The sequence below is a fragment of the Elephantulus edwardii genome, unplaced genomic scaffold, assembly GCF_000299155.1.
Source record: "Elephantulus edwardii isolate Elephantulus edwardi_28Jun2011 unplaced genomic scaffold, EleEdw1.0 scaffold00210, whole genome shotgun sequence".
Taxonomy (NCBI): domain Eukaryota; kingdom Metazoa; phylum Chordata; class Mammalia; order Macroscelidea; family Macroscelididae; genus Elephantulus; species Elephantulus edwardii.
The window spans coordinates 5,223,248-5,229,428 of NW_006399960.1; the positions used below are offsets into that span (position 1 = coordinate 5,223,248).

The 6,181-nt window shown below is 41.6% G+C and overlaps 1 pseudogene; it reads left to right on the forward strand.

The window, feature by feature from the left end:
• Positions 1–3,194, forward strand: part of LOC102869929 — a 47,752-nt pseudogene extending 44,558 nt beyond the window's left edge.
• The last annotated feature ends 2,987 nt before the right edge of the window (positions 3,195–6,181 follow it).

Genomic DNA, 6,181 nt, shown 5'->3' on the forward strand with positions numbered 1-6,181 from the left:
TTATTTACTTATTTTTACTTTTCAAAAAGAAAAGTAAACTGGGGGGAGGGTGGGCAGGGAGGAATGTGTGCAACAATGAGTGAATGGACATTCAAAGTCTCTGTAAACTTTTATTAAAATTAAAAAAAAAATTACAGGAACAAGCCAGCTATTGAGATGGGCACAACAGAACCTAGTACAGTAAATATTTGCTCTGAATGCACACTTCACCAAGCCAATCTGAGGTAACAAAGATTCTTTCACCTAACTTAGCTTTGGGCATATTTTCAGGAGGAACTAGTCCTTAGAGAGAAACATCATGCTGGGAAATGGTAAAGGGTCAACCACAGGAGATGGATTGACATAGATACTGTTAACAATGTGTATCAGGGGAGCTCTGGTGGCCTAGTGGCAAGGAGCTGCAACTATAAATCCACCAGATGCTCTGCCGGGGAAGGAGGGACAATCTCCTCCTGTACCAGCCAGATCCGATTTGACGGTACACTCACACAAAAATAAAAATAAAAAATATTTTTTAAAAAAACAATGTATATCAGAGATGGTAAGAATGGTGCAGGATAGGGCAAGGATCAAATCTGTTGTTTATAGGATAGGGTTGCTATGAGTCATAGTTGACTCAACAGCACACACACACACTCCCCAGCTTGACGTGAAGATCACATAGTTATACTGAATTACTGCCATCAAGCCGATTCCAACTCAGAGCAACCTTCCATCAGGATATAAATCTTAGCAGGAGAAGACTGTTCAGCTTTTTCTTGCAGAGCACCTGATGGATTCTCACCACTGGAGAAAACAGCATTTTGGTTAGCAGAGTAATATACTCTGGACTACACCAGACTGCTAGAGATACATCTCTGGGTAGCACAGTTTGTGCTTGACTAAAAACTGAAAGGTTAGTGATTTGAAATGACCCAGCACCTTGGAAGGAAGGCCTGGCAATCTGTTTCCTCAAGACTATGAGATTATGATCTAGAAAATCTATGGATACTCCAATGTTCATTACAGCATTTTTCACAATAGCCAGTAGGGGAAAATAATTGAAAAGTCCACGAATAGATTAATGACAAATAAAAATGTGATATTGTCCACACAGTGGAATATTAAGCAGCTGTAAAGAGAAATGGAGTACCAATTGCATGCCAAAATATGGATGAACCTTGAAAACTCATGCTGAGTGAAATAAGCCAGTTGGAAAAAGGCAAAAACTGCATGATTTCATATCTACAGATACCAAATGTTCTTAATGGTTACCAGAGTTAGGAGGAAAGACCAGGGAGAGTTTTTATTTGGGAGACAACAAACAAAATAGTTCCCCTCTGAGGAACCTCCCCTCTGGACAACAGATAGCCTGGTGGGAGGGGTGTGGTGAAGGAGGGGAAAGCATCTTTCAGGATAAAATAAGGGTCATTACTTCAAATATTATCCTGCCACAAAAATGTTGTTGCTGTGAGCTATTGTCTAGACTTATAGGAACTCTCTGACCAAATGACCTAAACCTTGTCCTATCCTGTGCCACCCCCACTGCTGCAGTCATTGTGCCAGTCCGTCTCATTAGGGTTCTTCCTGTCTTTCGCTGGCCCTCCATCTTTACAAGCATGTTGTCTTTTTCCAAGGAACTCCTAGCAACATGTTGAAAGTATGAGAGAAAAAGCTTCATCATCTTTGCCTCCAAGGAGCACTGTAGCTATACTTTTTAGGCCACCTTTAAATGCTTCAACGGAAATGTTAAAACCACAGATCATGAGTTGTTTAGTGGGAACCAAAGATTTAATCAGAAGCTCTGCATTTACAAAGCAGAACTGCTGATGATTCAGAATGTGACCTTGAGCACATTAGTCCTTCCTCAGGTTTCAATCTCTCAATCTATGAAACAAGTAGAAGGCTTCCTCCAGTGTTTATCTTGCTAAATTCCAAGGCTGTGAGAAGCAGTGATGCCCCTGTGAGGCCTCAGAAGAAAAGAGACCTGAGATGTAGAGGATAAGCTATTCATCTGTAGCACAGAAAAAAGAATGTTAAAGCTCAAGAGATAAATGGAATATGTCTTGATTGTGAGATTTCCTGGGGGGGGGGTCAGGAAAAAGGACGGGTTTCTTTTATAAGTCCAGTGAGCTTATAATATTTTTGGTCTTCTTCAAATACAAAGAAGGAAGAACAGCCTAGAATTCTTTCAACAATAGAAACATTCACCCCCTGCCTGTGTCATTAGGCAAATTACATTACCAAGCACTGTTCATTTAGATAAATTCTAGCAGGGTCTCTTCTTCCAGGATACAGACAATGAATGCCATTTTCATTGGTATTAAGTAAAGTCACTGTGAATTTTCTTTTTTCCCCTCTTCATTTTCTTGTTGTGTACCATCGGATCCGACTGGCACAGGAGGAGAGTGGTCCTCTTTTTCCAGTGGAGCATCTGATGGGTTAGAACAGCGTGCCTTGGAAATTGCAGCACATCTTCTTGCTCACTGGACCACAAGATTCCTACTCATCGTGGCCTCATCCATGTCAGAGAGAACTAAGTTCCACGTTGTTCTTAGGGGTGTCAAGTTGGTACCAACTCTTAGCAACCCAGGGTCCAACAGAATGAAATCCTGCAGGATCTGGTGCCATCCTCATAACGGTAGTTGTGTTTAAAGCCACTGATGCAGTCATAGGTGATTTGCTTTCTTTGGTGTTTGTTCAACTTTTTATTGTGATTTCGGTGAATGTTTATAGAGTAAATTGGGTCTTTAAACACGACTTTTATTTTTTTTGTTTCAGACACACTTTGCTATAATTAATACTTGCTAGAAAATGAAGTTTGACATTATTTAAAGTTATACCACCATTCTTGGAGATTGAATATCACAGGCATAAAGGTGTGCCACATGATTACAAGAAAGCCTTTCATTATTCACAGTTTTATATTTTAGCTATGATGTCCACAGCAAATTGTTCTTAACAAGTAGAATTTTAAGGTCCATTCAATCCGAGAGTTTCTTAGGTCTTTGAGTCTATTAATTTGCAAATAGGAGTGGAAACTTGAACCAGGGTCTTCATATTATGTCTTTTCATGTGATGCCAAATCTTTATATGCTATCCAATTTCTTTAAGATAAAAGGAGTGCCTCGCAGCAGAACTCCATAGATGAGAAAATTGCATATGGAAGAGATCACATCTTCGCACATCTTCCGTTTCATTTCCTCCGGGCCTAGCTTTGGAGTGAGGCCCTTGATCCGGAACATCGTAGTCCTGTCTCCCTGCGACCAGGTGGGCTCCTCTGCTCTTTTCAAGCGGCCGCCCTGCGCCCGGAACTTGGTCCAATCCCACTTCTAAGCATGACTTTTCAAAAATGCTTCCATTCTTAGGGATTCCTCCTCCCCCAGCCCCACCCCCGCTTCCAGTTTGTCATGTTCAACTGGTGCTTTGGAAACCAATTGCTTTAGACATGTAATAATTCGAACCAATGCCCATCTGTCAATTTGCTATGTGGTTTCATGTTGCCATGGATCCTGGAAGCTATGCCACCAGTATTTAAAATTCAAGCAGGGTCACCTGTGGGTGGATAGGTTGCAGTGGAGCTTCCAGACTAAGACAGGCTCGGAATAAAAATCCGGTGAGCCACTTCCAAAAATTAGCCAATCGAGCCCCTGTGCCTCACAACAGAATATTGTCCAATATAGTGCTGGAATATGAGCCCCAAAGGTTGGACCCCCTAAGCTGCTGATGTCAGATGGATCTTGGCTGAAAGCAGAGAATACCAGAAAAATATCTGTTTATGTTCTATTGACTATACAAAGGCATCTGACTGTGTATATCATAACAAATTATGACTTACATTGAGAAGAATGGGAATCCCAGACAATTATGCTCATGCAAAACCTATACCCAGACCACGATCTATTGTATGGACAGAGCAAGGGAAAACCGTATGGTTTAAAATCAGCAATGATATGTGTCAGGGTTGTATCCTTTCTCCATGTCTATTCAATCTGCATGCAAAACAAATAATTCAAGAAGCTGGATTATATGAAGAAAAATACGGCATCAGGATTGGAGGAAGACTCATCAATAACCTTCATTATGCAGATAACACAAAGTTGCTTGGTGAATGTGAAGAAGACTTGAAACACTTGTAGCAGAGGTTCAAAGACTAGTCTTCAAGAAAGCAAAAATCCTTACCACTGGGCAAACAGGAAACATGACAGATGAAGAGGCAGAAATTGTCAATTACTTCATCTTTTTTGCACAGTCCCATGGCACCAGCAGCCAAGAAATCAGCAGATGTGTTCCATTGGGAAATATGGCTGTCAGGGACATTTCCAAAGCGCTGAAGGGTAAAAATGACAGTTTGAAGATCAGGGTGTACCTTGAAGGAAGAAAATGGCAGTTACCCCACCACCCCCAAGCTTGATCACTTCCTAAGAAACTTGGTAACACCTAAGCTGGTCATATCAAAGATTAGACCAGACAGTGGATCCTGATAAGAGTCTGAGCCTGATCAAAATAGCCCAAAGCTAACTTAATTAACAACCCAAATTCCAAGAAATACCATCTTAGTCCTCCCCAGGACCCCTATAAGAAGGAACCCCTTCAGACTGTTGGCGGGCCATTTCGATCCTGTACACATGCTGTGCGGCCAAGTCACTTGGTGTCCCTCTCAGGCCGCACAATAAAGGCCTGTTCATTTCTTGGGACCAGTTTCTTCCTTTGTTTCTCTCCTTCATGTCCTCATACTCTTTTTTTATATCTAGCACACCTCAATCAAGTTATGGTCTTTTCAACACTTGCTATGCATCTGAAAGTTGAACAATGAAGAAGGATGACAGAAGAATAAATGATGTCTTTGAGTTATGGTTCTGGAGATATGTGCTGAATATGCCAAAAAGGACAAACAAGTGTCTTAGAAAAAGTGTAGCCAGGGTGCTCCTTGGAGGATAGTAAAACTTTGACACACTTTGGGCATGGTGTTAGGAGGGGCCAGTCCTTGGAAAAGGATACCTTGCTTAGGAAAGTGGAGGATCAGTGAAGGAGGGGAAGATCCTTATGTGATGCACTGACACAGTGACCATAACGGTGGACCAGAGGTGTCAGGGTGGTTAGGATGGCACTGAGTTCAGATCTATGAATCATACTTGACTCAATGGCACCTAACAACAATAGGTTGGATTCACTTCCATCAAATCAACTTCAACTCACAGCAATCGCATTAGGGTTTCTGAGGCTGTAAAATCTTGTTATCAGTATACTGGTGCATATACTAGGGAGTAGTTGGTGAGTTCAAATCACCAATTTGGCACCCAACACTTAACCGACCAGCAGGGCTCCCTTAGTTGGAAAGCACCCAGAATATACAGTAGATACAACTGGATCATACCAATGATTCAACATCAGGACTGGACAACATCTTATTCTGTTATAATCAGGCTGCCAGGAGAAAGAGTCAACTCAAGGACAATTAACAACAATTATGTCAAAACTCGGAGGCACCTCAGAAGACAAGCCTGACCATTAGCTTCTGAAAGGTCACAGCTTTGAACATGGAGCAGTTCCACTCTGCACACATACAAGAGTCACAGTTGATTCAAGGGCAACTAACAACTGATTTCCCATATTTCTACTGCAGAGCAGCTGGTAGATTTGAACCATGTGCCTTAGCAATGACAGTACAGCTCTTTACCACTTGGTCACCAGAGTTCTCTCTATGCACTAGGACTAAAATTATCTTTTGAAAGAATGCATATTTGAAGTACAAAGAGTTCTGATTCCATTTCCTAAACTGAGAATGGTTTTGGTCACATAGCGGTTTAAGTGTTGACCTGCTCACCAAAAAGTCTGCCATTCCAATAGTTTGGTTCTGTTCTATCCTGTAGGGTGGCTATGAGTCACAATCTACTCATTGGCGGTAGGTTTGGTTTTCAGTCTTTCCACCTCCCTTACCCACCCCCTCCAGTAATCAGAGTGGATTCTGTTGTTGTTGTTGTTGTTATGTGCCATTGAGTTGCCTGCAACTCATAGCAACCCTATGTACAACAGCCCTAAATCCTGCTCTATCCCTTGCCAATCTTATTGTCTCCAACACACCTACTCACATTACCCCAGTCACTGAATCAATCCATGATTAAAGCACTCAACAAAATAGGATTAGAGGGGAATTTCTTCAACATAGTAAAAAGTATCTATGAAAACCCAAGAGCCAACA